The sequence below is a fragment of the Pristiophorus japonicus genome, chromosome 28 (assembly GCF_044704955.1).
Source record: "Pristiophorus japonicus isolate sPriJap1 chromosome 28, sPriJap1.hap1, whole genome shotgun sequence".
Classification (NCBI taxonomy): Eukaryota; Metazoa; Chordata; class Chondrichthyes; family Pristiophoridae; genus Pristiophorus; species Pristiophorus japonicus.
This window is the reverse complement of record NC_092004.1, coordinates 2,320,941-2,332,599: the sequence shown is the minus strand read 5'-3', so window position 1 is coordinate 2,332,599 and position 11,659 is coordinate 2,320,941.

Sequence of the window (11,659 nt, the reverse complement as noted above, 5' to 3'; positions counted from 1 at the left end):
ATCATTCCACACAGCATTCCATACATCATTGCACACATCATTCCAAACAACATTCCACACATAATATACACTTCATTCCACACATCATTCCACACCTCATTCCACACATCATTGCACACATCATTCCACACAGCATTCCAAATATCATTCCACACCTCATTCCACATATCATTCCACGCATCATTCCACATCTCATTCCACACATCATTCCACACCTCATTCCACACATCATTGCACACTTCATTGCACACATCATTGCATACATCATTCCACACCTCATTCCACACATCATTAAACAACATTCCACACATCATTCCACACATCAATCCACAAATCATTCCACAAATTAGTCCACACCTCATTCCTCACCTCATTCCACAACTCATTCCACACAGCATTCCACACATCATTCCACACAGCATTCCACACATCATTGCACACATCATTCCACACCTCATTCAACACCACATTCCACACATCATTCCACACAGCATTCCATATATCATTCCACACAACATTCCAAATATCATCCAATCCTCATTCCTCATATCATTCCGCGCATCATTCCACATCTCATTCCACACATCATTCGGCACATCATTCCATACATCATTCCAGATGTCATTCCACTCATCTTTCCACACTTCATTCAACACATCATTCCTTACCTCATTCCACACATCATTCAATACATCATTCCAAATATCATTCCACAAATCATTCCACACATCATTCCACACAACATTACACACAACATTCCACACATCATTGAACACATAATTGCATACATCATTGCACACATCATTGCACACATCATTCCACACAGCATTACATACATCATTCCACACATCATTCCCACAGCATTCCACACATCATTAACACATCATTGACACATCATTCCACACCTCATTCCACACATCATCCCACACATCAATGCACACATCATTCCACACAGCATTTCAAATATCATTCCACACCTTATTCCACATATCATTCCACGCATCATTCCACACATCATTGCACACATCATTGCACACATCATTCCACACATCATTCCAAACCTCATTCCACACATCATTAAACAACATTCCACACATCATTCCACACATCAATCCACACATTAGTCCACACCTCATTCCACACCTCATTCCACAACTCCTTCCACACATCATTCCACACAGCATTCCAAACATCATTGCACACATCAGTCCACACCTCATTCAACACCACATTCCACACATCATTCCACACAGCATTCCACACATCATTCCACACATCATTGCAAACATTAGTCCACATCTGATTCCACAACTCATTCCACAACTCATTCCAAATATCATTCCACGCTTCATTCCACACAGCATTCCACACATCATTGACACATTATTCCACACGTCATTCCACACGTCATTCCACACATCATTCCAGAATTCATTCCGCACATCATTCCACACAGCATTCCACACATCATTCCACACATCATTGCACAACTCATTCCACACATCATTACACACATCATTGCACACATCATTCCACACAGCATTCCAAATATCATTCCACACCTCATTCCACATATCATTCCACGCATCATTCCACATTCTCACTCTAAACCTCATTCCACACATCATTCCACACATCATTGCACACATCATTGCACAAATCATTGCACATATCATTCCACACCTCATTCCACACCTCATTCCACACCACATTTCACACAACATTCCACACATCAATCCACACTTCATTTCACACATCATTCCACACATCATTCCACACATCATTCCACACATCATTCCACACATCACTCCACATATCATTCCACACATCATTCCACACATCATTCCACACTTCATTCCACACATCAATCCACACATCATTCCACACCTCATTCCACACCTCATTCCACACCTCATTCCACACCTCATTCCACACCTCATTCCACCCATCATTCCACACATCCTTCCACACATCATTCCACAACATTCCACAACATTCCACACATCATTCCTCACCTCATTGCCCACGTCATTCCACACATCATTCAATACATCATTCCACATGTCCTTCCACACATGAGTCCACACATTATTCCACACCTCATTCCACATGTCATTCCACACCTCATTCCACACATCATTCCACACATCATTTCACACAGCATTCCACACATAATTACACACATCATTCCATACCTCATTCCACATCTGATCCAACACCTCATTCCACACATCATTCCACACATCATTGCAAACATCATTGCAAACATCATTCCACACATCATTCCACAACTCATTCCACACATCATTCCACACATCATTCCACACATCATTGCAAACATCATTGCACACATCATTGCATACATCATTCCACACATCATTCCACACATCATTCCACACCTCATTCCGCACATCATTAAACAACATTCCACACATCATTCCACACATCAATCCACAAATCATTCCACACATTAGTCCACACCTCATTCCACACCTCATTCCACTTCTCATTCCACACAGCATTCCACACATCATTCCACACAGCATTCCACACATCATTGCACACATCATTCCACATCTCATTCAACACCACTTTCGACACATCATTCCAAACAGCATTCCATATATCATTCCACACAGCATTCCATATATCATCCAATCCTCATTCCTCATATCATTCCACGCATCATTCCAAACCTCTTTCCATACATCATTCCACGCATCATTCCACTCCTCATTCCACACGTCGCTCCACACATTATTGCATACATCATTCCACACGTCATTCCACACATCATTCCATGCATCATTCCATACATCATTCCATACAACATTCCACACCTCATTCCACGCATCATTCCACGCATCATTCCACACTTCATTCCACACATAATTCCACACATCATTCCACACATCATTCCACACAGCATTCCATCCCTCATTCCACAACTCATTGCACACATCATTCCACACGTCATTGAAATTGTCATTGCACATATCATTCCACACATCATTCCACAACATTCAACACATCAGTCCACATATCAATCCACACATCATTCCATCCCTCATTCCACACCTCATTGAACACCTCATTCCACAAATCATTCCACACCACATTCCACACCCCATTCCACACGTCATTCCACATATCACTCCACAACATTCAACACATCATTCCATCCTTCATTCCACAACTCATTCCACACACAATTCCAAACCTCATTCCACATATCATTCCACAATATTCAACACATCATTCCACAAAACAATCAACACATCATTCCATTTCTCATTCCACACGTCTTTGAACAACTCATTCCACACATCATTCCACATCTCATTCCACACATCATTCCACACTTCATTCCACACATAATTCCACACATCATTCCACACATCATTCCACACAGCATTCCATCCCTCATTCCACAACTCATTGCACACATCATTCCACACGTCATTGAAATTGTCATTGCACATATCATTCCACACATCATTCCACAACATTCAACACATCAGTCCACATATCAATCCACACATCATTCCATCCCTCATTCCACACCTCATTGAACACCTCATTCCACAAATCATTCCACACCACATTCCACACCCCATTCCACACGTCATTCCACATATCATTCCACAACATTCAACACATCATTCCACAAAACAATCCACACATCATTCCATCCCTCATTCCACACGTCATTGAACAACTCATTCCACACATCATTCCACACATCATTCCACACAAGATTCCACACCTCATTCCACACCTCATTCCACACATCATTCCACACATCATTCCACACATCATTCCACACATCAGTCCATACCTCATTCCACACCTCATTCTAGACCTTATTCCACAACTCATTCCAAACATCATTCCAAACATCATTCCAAACATCATTCTAAACATCATTCCACACATCAATTCACACATCATTCCACACATCTTTCCAAACATCAGTCCACACACATCATTCCACACATCATTCCAGATATTATTCGACACATCATTGCACACATCATTCCACACGTGATTCCACACGTCATTCGAAACATCATTCCACTCATCATTCCACACATTATTCAATACATCATTCCACATATCATTCCACACATCATTCCACACCTCATTCCACACATCATTCCACACAGCATTCCACACATCATTCCAACAACATTCCAAATGTCATCCAATCCTCATTCCTCATATCATTCCACGCATCATTCCACATCTCATTTCACACCTCATTCCACACATCATTCAACACATCATTCCACACCTCATTCCACGCATCATTCCACGCATCATTCCACACATCATGCCACACATCATTCCACATATCATTGCACACATCATTCGACACATCATTCCATCCTTCATTCCACAACTCATTCCACACACAATTCCAAACCTCATTCCACATATCATTCCACAATATTCAACACATCATTCCACAAAACAATCAACACATCATTCCATTTCTCATTCCACACGTCTTTGAACAACTCATTCCACACATCATTCCACATCTCATTCCACACATCATTCCACACGTCATTCCACACATAATTCCATACATCATTCCATACATCATTCCACACCTCATTCCACACGTCATTCCACACGTCATTCCCCACATCATTCCACAACATTCCACAACATTCCACACATCATTACTAACTTCATTCCACACATCATTCCTCACCTCATTCCACACATCATTCCACACATAATTCAATACATCATTCCACAAATCATTCCACACCTCATTCCACACATCATTCCACACATCATTCCACAACATTCCACACATTATTCCACACATCAATCCACACATCGCTCCACACATTACTCCACACCTCATTCCACACCTCATTCCACAACTCATTCCACAACTCATTCCACATATCATTCCACACAGCATTCCACACATCATTGCACACATCATTCCACACCTCATTCAACACCACATTCCACACATCATTCCACACAGCATTCCACACATCATTCCACACATCATTGCAAACATTAGTCCACATCTGATTCCACAACTCATTCCACAACTCATTCCAAATATCATTCCACGCATCATTCCGCACATCATTCCACACATCATTCCACACAGCATTCCACACATCATTGACACATAATTCTACACGTCATTCCACACGTCATTCCACACATCATTCCACACATCATTCCACACATCATTCCACACAGCATTCCAAACATCATTCCAAACATCATTCCACAACTCATTCCACACATCATTCCACACATCATTGCAAACATCATTCCACACAGCATTCCAAATATCATTCCACACCTCATTCCACAAATCATTCCACGCATCATTCCACATTCACATTCCAAACCTCATTCCACACATCATTCCAAACATCATTGCACACATCATTGCACACATCATTCCACACCTCATTCCACACCTCATTCCACACAACATTCCAAACATCAATCCACACATCATTCCACACATCATTCCACACATCATTCCACACATCATTCAACACATCATTCCACACATCATTGACACATAATTCCACACGTCATTCCACACGTCATTCCACACATCATTCCACACATCATTCCACACATCATTCCACACAGCATTCCAAACATCATTCCAAACATCATTCCACACATCATTCCACACATCATTCCACACATCATTCAACACATCATTCCACACCTCATTCCACGCATCATTCCACGCATCATTCCACACATCATGCCACACATCATTCCACATATCATTCCACACATCATTCGACACATCATTCCATCCTTCATTCCACAACTCATTCCACACACAATTCCAAACCTCATTCCACATATCATTCCACAATATTCAACACATCATTCCACAAAACAATCCACACATCATTCCATTTCTCATTCCACACGTCTTTGAACAACTCATTCCACACATCATTCCACATCTCATTCCACACATCATTCCACACGTCATTCCACACATAATTCCATACATCATTCCATACATCATTCCACACCTCATTCCACACGTCATTCCACACGTCATTCCCCACATCATTCCACAACATTCCACAACATTCCACACATCATTACAAACTTCATTCCACACATCATTCTTCACCTCATTCCACACATCATTCCACACATAATTCAATACATCATTCCACAAATCGTTCCACACCTCATTCCACACATCATTCCACACATCATTCCACAACATTCCACACATCATTCCACACAACAATCCACACATCATTCCACACATTAGTCCACACCTCATTCCACACCTCATTCCACAACTCATTCCACAACTCATTCCACATATCATTCCACACAGCATTCCACACATCATTGCACACATCATTCCACACCTCATTCAACACCACATTCCACACATCATTCCACACAGCATTCCACACATCATTCCACACATCATTGCAAACATTAGTCCACATCTGATTCAACAACTCATTCCACAACTCATTCCAAATATCATTCCACGCATCATTCCACACGTCATTCCACACATCATTCCACACATCATTCCACACATCATTCCACACAGCATTCCAAACATCATTCCAAACATCATTCCACAACTCATTCCACACATCATTCCACACATCATTGCAAACATCATTCCACACAGCATTCCAAATATCATTCCACACCTCATTCCACAAATCATTCCACGCATCATTCCACATTCTCATTCCAAACCTCATTCCACACATCATTCCAAACATCATTGCACACATCATTGCACACATCATTCCACACCTCATTCCACACCTCATTCCACACAACATTCCAAACATCAATCCACACATCATTCCACACATCATTCCACACATCATTCCACACATCATTCCACAAATCATTCCACACATCATTCCACAAATCATTCCACACATCATTCCACACCTCATTCCACCCCATCATTCCACACATCAATCCACACATCATTCCACAACATGCCACAACATTCCACACATCATTCCTCATCTCATTCCACACATCATTCAATACATAATTCCACATATCATTCCACACATGAGTCCACACATCATTCCACACCTCATTCCACACGTCATTCCACACGTCATTCCACACATCATTCCACACATCATTTCACACAGCATTCCACACTTAATTCCACACATCATTCCATACCTCATTCCACATCTGATCCAACACCTCATTCCACATATCATTCCACACATCATAGCAAACATCATTGCAAACATCATTCCACACATCATTCCACACATCATTCCGCACATCATTCCACACATCATTCCACAACATTCCACACATCATTCCACACATCAATCAACACATCATTCCACACATTAGTCCACACCTCATTCCACACCTCATTCCACACCTCATTCCACTACTCATTCCACACATCATTGCACACATCATTGCAAACATCATTCCACACAGCATTCCATACATCATTCCACACATCATTCCATACAGCATTCCACACATAATTGACACATCATTCCACAACTCATTTCACACCTCATTCCACACATCATTGCACACATCATTGCACACATCATTCCACACATCATTCCAAACCTCATTCCACACATCATTAAACAACATTCCACACATCATTCCACACATCAATCCACACATTAGTCCACACCTCATTCCACACCTCATTCCACAACTCCTTCCACACATCATTCCACACAGCATTCCAAACATCATTGCACACATCAGTCCACACCTCATTCAACACCACATTCCACACATCATTCCACACAGCATTCCACACATCATTCCACACATCATTGCAAACATTAGTCCACATCTGATTCCACAACTCATTCCACAACTCATTCCAAATATCATTCCACGCTTCATTCCACACAGCATTCCACACATCATTGACACATTATTCCACACGTCATTCCACACGTCATTCCACACATCATTCCAGAATTCATTCCGCACATCATTCCACACAGCATTCCACACATCATTCCACACATCATTGCACAACTCATTCCACACATCATTACACACATCATTGCACACATCATTCCACACAGCATTCCAAATATCATTCCACACCTCATTCCACATATCATTCCACGCATCATTCCACATTCTCACTCTAAACCTCATTCCACACATCATTCCACACATCATTGCACACATCATTGCACAAATCATTGCACATATCATTCCACACCTCATTCCACACCTCATTCCACACCACATTCCACACAACATTCCACACATCAATCCACACTTCATTTCACACATCATTCCACACATCATTCCACACATCATTCCACACATCATTCCACACATCACTCCACATATCATTCCACACATCATTCCACACATCATTCCACACTTCATTCCACACATCAATCCACACATCATTCCACACCTCATTCCACACCTCATTCCACACCTCATTCCACACCTCATTCCACACCTCATTCCACCCATCATTCCACACATCCTTCCACACATCATTCCACAACATTCCACAACATTCCACACATCATTCCTCACCTCATTGCCCACATCATTCCACACATCATTCAATACATCATTCCACATGTCCTTCCACACAAGAGTCCACACATCATTCCACACCTCATTCCACATGTCATTCCACACCTCATTCCACACATCATTCCACACATCATTTCACACAGCATTCCACACATAATTACACACATCATTCCATACCTCATTCCACATCTGATCCAACACCTCATTCCACACATCATTCCACACATCATTGCAAACATCATTGCAAACATCATTCCACACATCATTCCACAACTCATTCCACACATCATTCCACACATCATTCCACACATCATTGCAAACATCATTGCACACATCATTGCATACATCATTCCACACATCATTCCACACATCATTCCACACCTCATTCCGCACATCATTAAACAACATTCCACACATCATTCCACACATCAATCCACAAATCATTCCACACATTAGTCCACACCTCATTCCACACCTCATTCCACTTCTCATTCCACACAGCATTCCACACATCATTCCACACAGCATTCCACACATCATTGCACACATCATTCCACATCTCATTCAACACCACTTTCGACACATCATTCCAAACAGCATTCCATATATCATTCCACACAGCATTCCATATATCATCCAATCCTCATTCCTCATATCATTCCACGCATCATTCCAAACCTCTTTCCACACATCATTCCACGCATCATTCCACTCCTCATTCCACACGTCGCTCCACACATTATTGCACACATCATTCCACACGTCATTCCACACATCATTCCATGCATCATTCCATACATCATTCCATACAACATTCCACACCTCATTCCACGCATCATTCCACGCATCATTCCACACTTCATTCCACACATAATTCCACACATCATTCCACACATCATTCCACACAGCATTCCATCCCTCATTCCACAACTCATTGCACACATCATTCCACACGTCATTGAAATTGTCATTGCACATATCATTCCACACATCATTCCACAACATTCAACACATCAGTCCACATATCAATCCACACATCATTCCATCCCTCATTCCACACCTCATTGAACACCTCATTCCACAAATCATTCCACACCACATTCCACACCCCATTCCACACGTCATTCCACATATCATTCCACAACATTCAACACATCATTCCACAAAACAATCCACACATCATTCCATCCCTCATTCCACACGTCATTGAACAACTCATTCCACACATCATTCCACACATCATTCCACACAAGATTCCACACCTCATTCCACACCTCATTCCACACATCATTCCACACATCATTCCACACATCATTCCACACATCAGTCCATACCTCATTCCACACCTCATTCTAGACCTTATTCCACAACTCATTCCAAACATCATTCCAAACATCATTCCAAACATCATTCCAAACATCATTCCACACATCAATTCACACATCATTCCACACATCTTTCCAAACATCAGTCCACACACATCATTCCACACATCATTCCAGATATTATTCGACACATCATTGCACACATCATTCCACACGTGATTCCACACGTCATTCGAAACATCATTCCACTCATCATTCCACACATTATTCAATACATCATTCCACATATCATTCCACACATCATTCCACACCTCATTCCACACATCATTCCACACAGCATTCCAACATCATTCCAACAACATTCCAAATGTCATCCAATCCTCATTCCTCATATCATTCCACGCAGCATTCCACATCTCATTTCACACCTCATTCCACATATCATTCAACACATCATTCCACACCTCATTCCACGCATCATTCCACGCATCATTCCACACATCATGCCACATATCATTCCACATATCATTCCACACATCATTCGACACATCATTCCATCCTTCATTCCACAAATCATTCCACACACAATTCCAAACCTCATTCCACATATCATTCCACAATATTCAACACATCATTCCACAAAACAATCAACACATCATTCCATTTCTCATTCCACACGTCTTTGAACAACTCATTCCACACATCATTCCACATCTCATTCCACACATCATTCCACACTTCATTCCACACATAATTCCACACATCATTCCACACATCATTCCACACAGCATTCCATCCCTCATTCCACAACTCATTGCACACATCATTCCACACGTCATTGAAATTGTCATTGCACATATCATTCCACACATCATTCCACAACATTCAACACATCAGTCCACATATCAATCCACACATCATTCCATCCCTCATTCCACACCTCATTGAACACCTCATTCCACAAATCATTCCACACCACATTCCACACCCCATTCCACACGTCATTCCACATATCATTCCACAACATTCAACACATCATTCCACAAAACAATCCACACATCATTCCATCCCTCATTCCACACGTCATTGAACAACTCATTCCACACATCATTCCACACATCATTCCACACAAGATTCCACACCTCATTCCACACCTCATTCCACACATCATTCCACACATCATTCCACACATCATTCCACACATCAGTCCATACCTCATTCCACACCTCATTCTAGACCTTATTCCACAACTCATTCCAAACATCATTCCAAACATCATTCCAAACATCATTCTAAACATCATTCCACACATCAATTCACACATCATTCCACACATCTTTCCAAACATCAGTCCACACACATCATTCCACACATCATTCCAGATATTATTCGACACATCATTGCACACATCATTCCACACGTGATTCCACACGTCATTCGAAACATCATTCCACTCATCATTCCACACATTATTCAATACATCATTCCACATATCATTCCACACATCATTCCACACCTCATTCCACACATCATTCCACATATCATTCCACACCTCATTCCACGCATCATTCCACGCATCATTCCACACATCATGCCACACATCATTCCACATATCATTGCACACATCATTCGACACATCATTCCATCCTTCATTCCACAACTCATTCCACACACAATTCCAAACCTCATTCCACATATCATTCCACAATATTCAACACATCATTCCACAAAACAATCAACACATCATTCCATTTCTC